General features: G+C 50.0%; 1 pseudogene across 1 annotated transcript; it reads right to left on the reverse strand.

Moving 5' to 3' along the window:
- Nucleotides 1-2,781: 2,781 nt before the first annotated feature.
- Nucleotides 2,782-4,520, reverse strand: LOC307094273 (RNA transcription, translation and transport factor protein-like; annotated as a pseudogene). Its single transcript has 2 exons — nt 4,418-4,520; nt 2,782-3,503 (listed from the first exon to the last, which is right to left on the reverse strand). The product of its transcript is annotated as an RNA transcription, translation and transport factor protein-like (transcript).
- Between the last annotated feature and the right edge of the window lie 9,440 nt (nt 4,521-13,960).

Below are 13,960 nucleotides of genomic sequence, written 5' to 3' on the forward strand. Positions count from 1 at the left end.
CGCCCCCTCCCCCCCCCGCCCCAGTTGGGGCGAATGTGGGAGGCAACCAATCAATGTGTCTCTCACATCGATGTTTCTCTGTCTCTCTTCCCCTCTCCCCACTCCCTTCCACTCTTCTCTGAAGAATCAATGGGAAAAATATCCTCACTCCTTGGGCGAGGATTAAAAAAACACACACAAGAGTTGCTGGTCTTATTGTGCCTCAGGTTTCTTTTGCCAAGAGGACGGTTTGGCGTCTTTATGCAGTTCTCACGCTGCTGGAGTTTGGGAGAAAAGGGGCCCTGAGAATTGGCCTCTGCCTCCTGGAGCCTCCTGCAGGGTGTGAGCCCTGGGCAAGGGGCTGGAGGCTGAGGGCCCGCCTCTCTGCCCAGCTCTGCTCCCCAAGGACAGCCCGTGCTGCTGCCTTCCTGGGCTGGGCACTTGGTACCCGTTGCCTGCCAGCCTGTGGAGAGGGCCCCAACTAGGTTCTTCCTGTTTTCCAGTTGGGGCCTCAAGGCCCCAGTTGGGTGGGGTTCTTTTTATCCCTTGGCAAATAGCAAGCTGTGGTTAGGATGTGGTTAGTGATTAGTCAGGCCTGCGTGAAGGCAGGTGTCCACGTCTCGTGGGTCCAAGCCGCAGTCTGTCTAAGGCCTGCAAGGTCTCCTGCCCAGCCCAGCCTGACCCAGGCACACTGTGATCTCAGAGAGCCCCCAGCCCCTGAGGCCCACCCTCCCTTGGTCCTGCTCTCTGCTCTGCCCACACTTTGTGCCCCTGTCTCTTCATTGTATGACACCTGCTCCCTGCTGCTCCTTGGTTACAGAAGAGGACCTGGTGCAGGGTAGTTTCCCAGTAAATATATGTTGAGTGAGCAAATATGTAGAGCTCATTTGTAAGACTTTTCCTGGCCTAGCTCAGCTAGAGTAGGGTTGAGTCAGTTCTGCTGAGATGATCGCTCTTGTTTTTGTTTAGAGAGCATTATTAACATTTGGATGTTTGGAAAATACCAAGGAGGAAAAGAGGAAGGTTTTTGTCTTTTTAAAAATCATTTCGTTATAGAAAAATACAAATAGAGAATAGTGTAATCACTTCCCCTGGTCCATTCCCAGTCCCAATTCACACACATTCTGTTTCATCCAGCCCCCTGCCCCCACCCCCGCCCCCCGCCCTCACCCTGGGTTAATTAGATGCAAACCTCAGATATCATGTCATCTGCAAGTATTTCAGCTTGTATCCAAAATGAGCCTTCAGGAAAGAAAGGCCGAGGGAGAGATGCAATGTGGGAGTCTGCACCGTGCCAGCCTGGGTGGATGGTGCCTGGCGTGCTGTCGGTTGCCCGCCCTAAGTGTGTGTGTGCGTGCTGTGTGCATGACATCCGAAGAGGCAAGCCTGCCTCTAGCCGCTGCACAGGTGTCCTCATGGTCATTTCCTTCCTGTGCTGGTCAGGAGACTATCACCAGCTTGCAAATGCTGAGGTGTTTTCCCTTTTTCCATTTCCTGTCACTGTTTTGAAACTGAGAGGAGGGAGAGGTACCTCGATTTGATAACCGCTCATTTACTATCATAGCTGGTGCCACATATTTGTAAGAAAGTGTGGTTAAAATCATGAATAGCAGTAATTTGGGGAATGCTAATGTTTCAGCAGGATAGGAAGAAACAGATTTTCATTCTGGGTTCTCTACAAGTTGTTTTCTGCCGCATTGCTAAATGTGGGTTATTACATGAATGATGGAAAAAAGTAATAAATAACTGAAATCAGGGAAATAGGAAACAGACAAACAATAGGTAAAAATCAATAACACCAACAGCTGGTTCTTTAAAAAGATCAAGACAATTGATAAACCTCCAGTTAGACTGATTAAGAAAATGATCTTCCAAATTACCAGTATGGGCAATAACATAATTAATAACAGAACAGATTCTACAAGCATTAAAAGGAAAATAGAGGAACATGATGAACAACTTCATGCTTTTGGAAGAAAAGGGGTTCAGTAGATATTGGGTGTTCCCCAAAATGTGTACATATACTTTGAATAATTATAAAGGTAGTGTTTATTAAAATACATTTCATTTTAAAAATTGAGCTATCAGCTGTTTTTGTTTGTTTGCTTGTTTTGTTTTTACATATATTTTTATTGATTTCAGAGAGGAAAGGAGAGGGAGAGAGAGATAGAAACATCAATGATGATAGATAATCATTGATTGGCCGCCTCCTGCTCGCCCTGCACTGGGGATCGAGCCCACAACCCAGGCATGTGCCCTTGACCGAAATCAAACCTGGGACCCTTCAGTCTGCAGGCCGACGCTTTATCCACTGAGCCAAACCAGCTAGGGCAGAGCTATCAGCTGTTACAGTGTGTATACATTTTTGGGGGACACCCTGTATACATATTCTAGGACTTTTTCATCATCTCACCTGAAACTCTGTATCTATTGAACAATCAATCACTCTTCATTCCCTTTCTCTCAAGCCTCTGGTAACCTGTGTTCTACTTTCTGTCTCCATGAGTTTGCCTATTTGAGGGTACCTCATATAAGTTGAATCATACAGAACTTGTCCTTTTGTGACTGGTTTATTTCACTTAGCTTGTTTTCTTTTTTTCCTTCCCCCGCCCCCCCCCCCCCCCCCCCCCCCGCTTTCCCAAACTTTATTAAAGAAAAAGCAATGATGGTAAATCTCTAAAACATAATCAGTTTTCTAGGATTCTTCCCTTGAAAATGTGATGTTTGATTTTGAAACACATACCACAGTGTGCATGCTTCCCAACTGTACTAAACAGGCGAGAGGTTGAAATGCTAAAAGGTTCATCTTCCAACTTTCCCCAGGCTGTGGTCTGTCTTTGGATCAGCAATAATGGTCTGAACAGCTACTATGGCTTCATTAATTTTTGTCTGTAGCTCTCTGAGCTCTTCTATATGCGGCAATCGCAGAATTTGAGCAGCTTCATTAGAACTGCATCTCCGGTGTCAAAACCAAGACTATGCTTGTCTAAAGCAACAGGCAACCCCTCTTTTGCTTGATTTGCGTTAGCAACTGCATCCTGTGTCAGGCGTTCCTGGACCAAAATGCAAATTGCCTTAAGCATTACCAGGTAATCATCATGACATTGACTCTGAAGGTTAGCCAAAGCCATTACACCAGCCTTAAAATCAGGATTATTCACATCCAAATTGATCCACGGCTCTGCATTTTTAGCTGCATTTTTTTGTATTATCAGATACCCAGTCTTTATATTTTTCAGTGTTATCTCCATATTCAAGTCGAACGGCTAAACCAAGAAGCCACTCAATTGCTTCCTGTCGGTCTTGAATCTTGAAAGGACAGCTAACACCTGTGAGATACTTTTCAAAGAACTTGGGCCAGTCACTGTTGTGGATGTTTCTTAAATTACCTCTGTCTTCAGTCTTGTAGTGTCTGATTTTCTGGTCTTCAAGCCAAACAATAAAGTTTCTAAATTCTGTTTCATCTTTGCAGTTGAAGTCGGCAGGGTTGTGGTAGTTGAGGCGGGAGAGGAGAGGCGAGGAGCCTCACTTTGCATGTTTTCAAAGTTCTTCCACATTGTAGTACTTGTCAGAGTTTCCTTCCCCTTATGGCTGAGTTATGTTCCATTGTATGACTAGACCACATGTTGTATATCTATGTACCTATTAACGGACACTTCAGTTCTTTCCGCCTTGTGAATAACGCTGCTGTGAACACGGATGCATGAGCATCTGTTCGAGTCCTTGCTTTCAGTTCTTTAGAACATACACCTAGGGATCAAATTGTTGGGTCATATGGTAATTCTATGTTTGACTTTTTGAGGGACCACCAAACTCTTTCCCATCGTAGTTGAATCATTTTACATTCCCACCAGCAGTGCACAAGGGTACCAATTTCTCCAAAATCTCTGATGTGATGAACCACAATTTTGAGCAACTTCAGTTCTCTGTGCCTCAATTTTCTCATCTCTAAAATGTAGATAACAATATTATCATTCTTAAAGGTGGTTGTGAAGTTTAAATGAGCAAATATATGTAAACTAGAGGCCTGGTGCATGAAAATTCATGCACTGGAGGGGGGGTCCCTCAGCCTGGCCTGCCCCCTCTCACAGTCCGGGAGCCCTCAGGGGTGGGAGGTGACCCGGTGATCAGGGGAAGGCAATGCCCCCATCACACCTCTGCTGCTGCCACTGCCGGCAGCGCAAGCCTCAGCTGGCCCTGGTTACCTGAGCCTCAGGCAGCCCTGGGCAGCTGGGCAGCCACCATCTGAGGCTTGCCTGTGCCTTGGGCCGGCTCTGGGCGGCTGGGCAGTTGACATCTGAAGCTTGCCTGTGCCTCGGGCGTCGGCTGGGCAGTCGCCATCCAAGGCTTGCTGGCACCTGGGGCTGGCCCTGGGCAGCTGGGGGGATGAGGGGACTGGGAGACTCCGGAGGCAGGCGTGCAGAGCAGCCGGGCCCACCTGGCCTGCTGCCCTTGTGGGGGTGAGGGGACTGGGTGCTGCCATCTTGAGGGTGGGGCCAGTCAATTAGTATCCTCTCCTTGTTGGCTGTGGGCGCCACCATCTTTGAGGGCGGGGCAGCAATTAGCATATTCCCTCCTTATTGGCTGTGGGCACTGCCATCTTTGTGACAGCTTGAGGGTCAATTAGCATATTCCCTCTTTATTAGATAGGATGAGTTAGCAAGGGCCGGGCAAATGTGAATGCTGTAACAAGTGCTAGCTGGTATCACCACTGTCATCACCAGACATCAGCATGTCTGACATCTGCAAACTTCGCAGTCCACACCTCTCACCTGGGCTTCCAAGGGCTCCGGAGGGCTGCAGTAGAAAGGCAGCACAGTGACTCAGTGGCCTGAAGGCCCCGGAGACGTGCGCAGATGCATGTGCCCAGCAAATAGACAGGGGCTGCGAGTGTTGTGGAAGGGACCACGTCATACAGGGGCGTGGCCGCACATCCCTTTATCTTAGGGAACAGGAAGGGGAGGCTCACAGAGGCTGAGTGAGTCCTGCAGCTCACACATCCGGTGATGGCATTGCCAGGGCTTGGGAGTGGTCCTCGCCCCTGCCCTTCTCTTTCCACATGTGCTTTAGGAAGGGCAGCAGACAGCAGAGCACATGGCTTCTCTGTGTGCCTGGAGTATGCAGACAGCCTGGTGGAATCGCCTTAATGGCGAGAGCAAGCCTGTGACGATGCTACAGGTGTCCCTGCCTGGGACCTGAGCCAGGGGTTCACACACCTGGTTTTGTTCAGGGCTGTTTCCAGCCATTAGTTTACTGTGCTCACAGGAAGTGCATGTTCTCTCCAGATTCCTTGGAACAGCGTCTGGCCCAGTGTGACTGCCCCACGTTTCCTGGTGCCGTCCCCCGATCATCATGGCTGTTCCCTACAGGGTGGTTCACGTGAGGATTTGTGGCCTGTTCCTACGATGTAGAAAGCCCTCACATGGTCAACTTACAAGTCCATAGCAATACAGATTTCCCCTTTCTTAAGACTGGCATTGACAAGGAGAACATGTGTGTGTGGTGGGGGGTCTGAGGGGCCCTTTTGCAGCTCTGCATCCCCCATGCGGCTGCTGTCTTTTCCAGCTCTTCCTGAGGACACGGGTGGCACGGGCTCTGCCGGCCGGGCGCACAGGAAGTCTGCCAAGAAGGGTTCTGCTCTCGCCCTTATGGGAGTTGGTGGTCACTTCCTGGTTCTTTCCTATTATTATTGTTTGTTACGTTTGAATAGTACTGATAGCTGGGCGTTAGGTCGTTTTTCTAAAACCTTTGTAATTATACAAGGGTTATTACAACAACATTTTTAAAAATGAGAGAACATTTTACTCATATTCCCACCATCCTAGTATAATAGCTGCTTTCATCCCCCGGACTTCCTCCTGGTCTTTAATCATGCTGACACACATTTTACATTGTTGGAATCTTCGTGTACAGGCAATTTAGGTTCTTTCTGCTCAGCTTTGCTCATAAACATCTTTTACATGTTGCATTATTTCTTTTTTAATAGCCATATGATAATCTGTCAGGTTAATATATCATAATTGATTTAGACGTTCCTCTATAATTGGCATTTCATTTCCCCCAATGTTTCACCATTGTGAATTTTATTTCATTTCAGCAAGATCTAGTGGAGAGGGGAGAGTTTCAGCCACACTAAATATAGGTTTGAATTTCAAAGGTAAAATAAAAGACTCAATTCTAAAATGATTCTAGCGCTAGCCAGTTTGGCTCAGTGTTTAGAGCGTCAGCCTGCGGACTCCACGGTCCCAGGTTCGATTCCGGTCAAGGGCACATGCCTGGGTTGCGGGCTCGGTCCCAATAGGGGGCGTGCAGGAGGCAGCCAATCAATGATCCCCTCTCATCATTGATGTTTCTATCTCTCTCTTCCTCTCCCTTCCTCTCCGAAATCGATAAAAATATATTTAAAAAAATAAAAATAAAATGATTCTAAAATTTATTTGGATTCCCTGAAATCTGAAGGAAATCCAGAATTACTATTATTTTTAAAAATATATTTTTTATTGATTTCAGAGAGGAAGGGAGAGGGAGAGAGGGAAACATCAATGATGAAAGAGAATCATTGATTGGCTGCCTTCTGCACGCCCCCTACTGGGGATCGAGCCCACAACCCGGGCACGTTTCCTGACCCAGAATTGAACCATGACCTCCTGGTTCATAGGTCGACACTCAACCATTGAGCTATAGAGGCCGGGCCAGAATTATTTTGAACAGCGGTAATCTCTTTAAAATTTGCGGGTGTAAGGTCTTCGAATGTATGTGAAGGACCAATATTTGAGGGGCTTTGCTATTGAAGAAGACTGGCTCTTCATTTCAGTCACCTGGTATTTTTGATCTTCTGTACCTTCCTCTGAACAAGAGGAAATATGGTTGCCAGTGTGTTTAATTTATTTTAAACAAATCAAAGCACTGATTTCTGCTTCCTGCCTGTGTAATTCTTGAACTGCAGGAGGCTTCAAAGGGCAGAATAACCGTGTTCCTGCGCGATTGTGCATCTATTGTATTATTATAAACAGTTCAAAGCTCCGCATTGAGACACCATTTTTTGTGTGAGTAACTGCGCAGTAACCCTTTGATTTGTCTTGTGCTAGTCAATAGATTAAATTTAGATTTTGGTAGAATGCATATTTATGCAAAGACTCAGAGTTTATCTTTCCTGTTTTCTCAAAAACTGCTTATTCTCTGAAATGTTTCTCACAAGTGGCAGGATGTTGCAAAGGACTGTGGAGAGAAAACGATATACTTATTTAGTGCTTGGTCTTTCAGGTGCATTGGGTTTAGGAAACTCCACCTCGATCGGCCATCTGTTTGGGACAAGCCTCTTCCCTCGAACTACGTTCTAGGGCTACGGATACAGGAACTTCGGAATCTAGTGTTCCCAGGGCTGCACAGGGCAGGCCCCTGTCATGAGGATGTTACCATCTCCAGATTCCCGAAGCAAGTTCACTTGTTCTATGTTTTTATTTTTTTAGAGAGGAAGGGAGCGGGAGAAAGAGATGGAAACATAGATGAGAGAGAAACATCAGCATCGATTGGTTCCCCTCTACACCCCCTCTTCCCCCACTGGGGACCGAGTCCACAACCTGGGCACGTGCCCTGACTGGGAATCAAACAAGTTTACTTGTTTTAAAAACAGTTCCCTGAGCCCGGCCAGTGTGGCTTAGTTGGTTGGAGTGCCATCCCGTATACTGAAAGTTTGCAGGTTCGATTCCCAGTCAGGGCTCATACCTAGGTTGCTAGTTCAATCCCCTGTTGGGGCACTTATGGAGGGCAATCCATCGATGTTCTCTCTCACCTCTCTCTCTTTCTCTTTCCCTCCCTCCCCCTCTCTCTAAAAAAATCAACGAGCATATCCTCAGGGAGGATCAAAATACATACATACATACATACATACATACATACATAGGATCTACTGGGGCTGCTCAGCCTCCTTTCCAGCCTCTGCTGCCGCCCTGTCTCCTGGGGCCTGGATAGACATTGGTCATCACCTGGGTGCAGGGCACACACATATATTCCTCGGCTGGACACCCTGGGGGAGGAGCCAGCATCACCCTCTGGGGGTCGGCGCTGTCAACTAACCCTGGATGCGCAGGCTCAGCCAGTGCGTGTGGCGTCGGCCTCCCAGGAGCTGGGTTTGCAGAGACTCTTGTGAGGGGGCTGCCCGCTGATCTGACATGAGTTAGAGAGAGGCTGTGCGACCCCTGGGCAAAGGCACAACCCCCACGCTCTGATCAGCGACCTGAGGACTGGCTGTGTCCTTGTCCTCAGACCATCCCCAGACCAGAGCGGCGGCAGCAGGCCTGACGGGAAGCAGGCTGGCAGGCTGCGGTGGGCGCCGGACACTTTAATCTTGGCTCAGTGACTGTGAGAGCACCAGTTCCCGGTTTTCGTCTTTGGAAGTGCTGATAAGAGGGGAATAAATCAAACGCAAAGTTACATATTTCCTGGCTTAGGAAGCAAAAATCGAAGTATGACCTTGGAAGTGCTTCCGGACACTCTTCTTTATTAAATTTTCCCCCTTGTTTTTTTCTAGTAAAACACACATAACATAAAATTGACCCTTTCCGCCATCTCTAAGTGCACAGCTCAGTGGCATTACGCATATTCACACAGTTGTGCAGCCATCACCACCACCTTCTCCAGAAGTTATTCATCTTCCCCAACAGAAAAGCCACACCCGTTACACACTGACTCCCGTCTCATGCTTCTCTCGGAGCCGCCGGTGGGCTGCTTCCCTCCCGATCACCCCGGAAGTGGAGCTTCAGTGGGGCATTCACCTCGCCAGGCGCCATCTCGACGGGCATGCTCGAGAGCCAGGAGGGCTCCGTGTGCTGGCCCCTCAGTCCTCCTGGCCTGGGCCTGGATGGAGCTGTCTGATGTCAGTCTTTATAGTGGCCATAGCTGGCATTGATTGAACATCTGTGTGCCAAGCACTGTCCTAAAGCCTGCTGCATGCAGTTCTTCCCACTGAGTCACTTTTCCTCTAGTCCAGTGGTCGGCAAACTCATTAGTCAACAGAGCCAAATATCAACAGTACAACGATTGAAATTTCTTTTGAGAGCCACATTTTTTAAACTTAAACTTCTTCTAACGCCACTTCTTCAAAATAGACTCGCCCAGGCCATGGTATTTTGTGGAAGAGCCACACTCAAGGGGCCAAAGAGCCGCATGTGGCTCGCGAGCTGCCGTTTGCCGACCACGGCTCTAGTCCTTACAGAATGGGTGCAGCAGGGAGCCAGTTTAATTAACCCACAGCCCTGCCTGGTGTGGGGCTGGGGGCTCTCTGAGTCTTTTATTCTGTTTTGTCCCCATCCTGACTTGTAAGGGGCATAGATATTTCGTTCCTATTTTGTAGGTGAGAGACAGGCACCGAGAAACGAAATCTAAGGGTATGTTTCTGGATCCGGACCTGGAAAAGGGTCGTAGAGGAGATTCTGTCGCACTTGGCCCTATGTGTGTGAGCCGAGAGCCCATGGGAGCGGCCTGGCCCTGAGGTCCCGCTGCACCTGCTGCAGGTGTGCACAGATGGCAGGAGCGGGGACAGGACGGGGCTGTGCGACCATGGATGGTGCTGGAGCATCTTAGCCCTCATCAGCTCTGTGTCACCAGGGCTGGGATGCAGTCTGTGCACCTGCATCAAGGCCCAGAGTGGGTGTGGAGTGTGGCTTTCCCTCCTTGGGGACAGTGACTGGCTTGTACCGTTTCTGGATTAATTTTCTCGTGCAAAGGTCTGCAAGGATATGAATCAGTTCCCAAGTGTTTCTCGAGCAGCCTTGGGAGGGGACAGAGTGACGTTAAAGACCTCAGAGACTGAGTGACTCTCTGAGTGATGACATCAGTGCTGGGCGCGGGTCCAGGCCGCTGGGTGCGTGGGCTTTGACCCTCTGGCCCCGCGCTCTCTCTCTGTTTATCCACTCGGCTTCCTCTGCAGCTGATGTCATGGTGGCTTCATATTTTGCCCGAGGCTGATCCCTGGGGAGAGGGGCGGTGAGGGCCGCCTGCAGGACACGTGCCGCCGGAGCCCACCACCCACCTGAACGAATGGCTCAGGAGCTCAAAGTGGCTGTTGCATTAAGTGGTTGAAGAAAAACGAAAAGAAAAAGATTTTGTGACCTGTGAGAAGCATGTGAAATTCCAATTTCAGTGTTCATACGAAACTTTATTGGGACACAGTCCCGTGCATTCATTTACCTGTTGCCTGTGGCTGCTTGCAAGCGACACCTGAGACCGTGCGGCCTGCAGAGCGGAAAATGCTTGCTCTCAGGCCCTTTCCAGGCAGAGTTCTCCTTCCTGCGAGGACAGAAAATTCAGGTTGTAGTAGCATTTCACGTGGTCAGCTTAAACCGTGGGCTCTTCATCAGAGTGGCAGAGCCGTGTGCTGGGAGTGAGCGCCGTGTTTCCTAGAGAGAGGGCAGGGGTCACGCTGCGACTCGTGGCCCTGTACCTGTGGCTGCTCCAGGTCTGAGACCTCTTAGCAGCCGCCTGCACTTTATTGAGGGGACTTGGGTCTGCTGTGGGCCCCTGGTAGGCAGGCAGGCCTCTCTCCAGAGCCCACAGGACGCTCCTCAAAGGACACTGATCTGGGGACACTTCTCCCTATGCTGCCAGAGGGACTCCAAGAGGGAGTTGCCTGCGCTGGCCCGTCTGTGTGACAGCAGCCTGTGTGTGTGTGTGTGTGTGTGTGTGTGTGTGTGTGTGTGACAACAGTCCATTCACGTGACCGTGGCACCTGGCCTTTCTCGGCACTGGGGTTGGCCCTCGGTGACTTGCGGGTCTCTAGCCCACAGCTGGGTTCAGCCAGAACGCTAGCCTGCTCCACCCAGAGAAGCACACTTTGTGAGAACCAATGGAAATGAGCCTGGGCTGCTGGAACCCATTTCTTACAAATTCGTGGCATGATAAATGTCAAAAAAAAACAAAAAAAACATCCAAAAGCCCTCTGTACTGTTAAAAAAAATCATAGTAGCCATCCTCATGGGTGTGGTGTGGTTTTACTTTGTTTTGTTTTGAAATAAGGCACAATTTTTATCCAATGAAATGCACAGACCTTGTTTCCCATTAGAGGAACCCGCATCCCACTAAGAGAGAACATTTCCAGAACTCTGGAAAGTTCCTCATGACCTTTCCCATGGGCCCCACCCACCCTGCCCACAGACTGCCGTCACCACGGAAGAGTTGTGCCTGTCCTCGTCCTTGACGCAGGTGAGCTCACGCAGTGGGCACGTGGAACTGAGAGGGCCTGCCTGTGCCCCGTGGGGTCTGGGCCCCTCTCCCCGCTGGGGAACGAGGTGCCTGCCGTGTGTCCTCCGGAGCAAGGAGAGGGTCTTTGTTTGCAGCATGCAGAGTTTCCCTTGGCACGGAGCTGTGTCCCGTGTCAGAGCGCCGGGCCCCTCCTGGAGCTGCGCTGTGTTTGCTTTGGGAGGACCCAGCACAGGATGCCCCGTCCCCTGCTGGATGACAGGAGAGCAGGAGAGTGATGTCAGCCCAGGTGCTTCCTGAAGAGAAGGTTCCTGAAGAGAGGGCCGGGACGCCGAGCCAACGATGCGTCAGCGGTGCTTACAATAGCTGTTCCCTAAGTATGCTCAACTTTGAAAACGGTGCAGTTTTTGTGAGCGGCAGGTTCCTGAAAAGCTTGTGCCCCCCAAGTCCAGGCCGCTGCCCTGGAGGGCCAGTCTCGGGGAGGGAGGGCGCGCAAGCTGGATCTGGCTTTAGCGTGGATTTGCTGAGTGACAGTGCATGAGTCTTTCCATCTGTCAGAGCTGCCCTTCTTCATTTCTCCTTCAACAAGTGGCTACTTCTGCCAGGCCCTTGGGGGATGGAACCGAGTAGGCCAGCTAGTGGGGGAGAGACTTGAGCAGGTGAGAGCCCCGTACATAAATATTTACGTAAGTGTGGGGAAGGGGCCACGTTCAGACTGGGGGCCCGTCAGGAAGGGTCCCTCTGAGGAAGTCACACCTGAAAGACTAGTAGGATTCCGGGGCCTTGTGGGGCTTGGGCAGGAAGACGCAAGTTTCTATTTTAATTCTCTTCCCCAAACCAGCTTTCCTAACTCTGGTTTTGATGATCATGCTGGGATTTATGCTCTTTTTTCTCCCAAGAGGTCAAGTTGGACTCAAGGGGCGGGGGCCACGATCTTGTGCAGCGCCGAGCCCCGAATCAGCAGTGGACCCCGCTGGTGAACTCTGTCCCCTCACTGACCGGCTGAGGGTTCCCACGGCCAGCCTGCCCCGTTCACTCTGTCCCATAGTGTCCCCTCTGTGCCCGGCGCCTCCCAGCCTGGCTCTGTGGCCACGTGGTGCCTCCATACGATGGCTGGCGACGACTTCATGCATTCCTCAGAGAGCTCATGTTTAAAGTGAGGGTGACACCCTAGCGGGCTTGGCTCAGTGGATAGAGCGTCGGCCTGCAGACCAAAGTGTCCCCGGTTTGATTCCGGTCAAGGGCACATACCTGGGTTGCAGGCTCCTTCCCGGCCGGGGCTCTGGTCAGAGCGTGTGCAGGAAGCAACCAATCGATGTGTTTCTCTCACATTGATATTTCTCTCTCCCCCTCCCTTCCACTCTCTCTAAAAATCAATGGAAAAATATCCTCAGGTGAGAATTAAAAAAATAATAATAATAAAAATTAAAGTGAGGGCCAGTAAATGGGAGCAAACAAAAATGGGATGGAATGCAGACAGCAAGCTGGCTCTGCTTCAGATCCCTGTCACCGCTCCCCCACCTCGTTTTTCTTTAATATGGTAAAATATATATAACACAAAACGTATCATCTTAATCTTTTTTAAGTGTACAGTTCAGCAGTACTAATTATATTCTCATTGTTGTGCAACCAATCCCCGGAACTCTTTTCATCTTGCATGAATGTTAGGCATCTTTTAAGAAATAAACAAAGCAATTCTTCAAAAATCAACTGCCAGAAGGTGGCTTTCTTCTCTTCTGTCAGCGCCTCTCCCCGGCCACTTCCCGCCCCTCCCCATGTGCGCGGTTCCGGCCCGTCACGGCCCTGGGGCTTCCAGGCGGCCCAGGGCACAGCGGGCAGTTGCTGCCCAGGTAGATCTGGTCAGGGGCTGTTCCCCATTCCCCGCGGGCTTGCACGTCGCTGACTGCCCTGGGAACTATTATAAAGCTGGGGTGGCAGGAGGGACATGGCATCCACACAGGCCCAGTGGGCACCAGCACTGTGGGAAGGCTCAGTCTCTGGTGGGGGGTCCTCCACACCCTACCACTAGCAGAGCCCCCCCACCCTCCACTTCTGGTTCTTAGCACATCTTTCATTCTGAATGTTGCTTCCCACTGGGCTACATGCTCAATGTAGGCTGTTGAACATAAAATATGTGCACATGAACAGATATATGTGCTACCGGAGACAGTGGTATATATCACTTATATATCACTTATAAACCCACATAAAAAAATACACACACACACACAAAAAAGTTACCACCACACCGACCCTATCACTTCAGGAGTTCTGGCATGTAGAGAGATGTGAGCCCTACGTTCATGGGCAGTATCAGCACTTTTCATTTTGCGGTTTTCCATCCATCATAAAACAAGAGGGGAAAATGCAATAACACAGCGGCTTTTGGTTTGTTAGCTATTGAGTAGCAAAACCCTTTCTTTTAAGGAAATCTTTCCTGGCAATGGTGTCGTAGGAGAAACCAGCAACATTTCTCTGGTTGAACAAGCCGGGGCGCCCTTACCCCCAAAGCCCACGCACCCTGAGGCTCCTCTGATCCATGCAGCCCAGCTTTCAAACCCTCATCAAATGGCGCAGGCGCCTCACAGAGGGGCAGCAGCTGGGCCCCCCCACCATGCTGATGTTGATGCCCCGTGAGGGGAGCTCACACATGAAAGTCCAGATTGGAACCACAGGTTGGGGGTGACACCGTGTGACATATGAAGTAGGATGTGTTTGGTAGGCACATCTGACACGTTAGGAATTACCTATCCCTTCAGAAAGAAGAAACATGAACACTTCAGGT

This window comes from Cnephaeus nilssonii (genome assembly GCF_951640355.1).
Source record: "Cnephaeus nilssonii genome assembly, chromosome: 22".
Lineage (NCBI taxonomy): Eukaryota > Metazoa > Chordata > Mammalia > Chiroptera > Vespertilionidae > Cnephaeus > Cnephaeus nilssonii.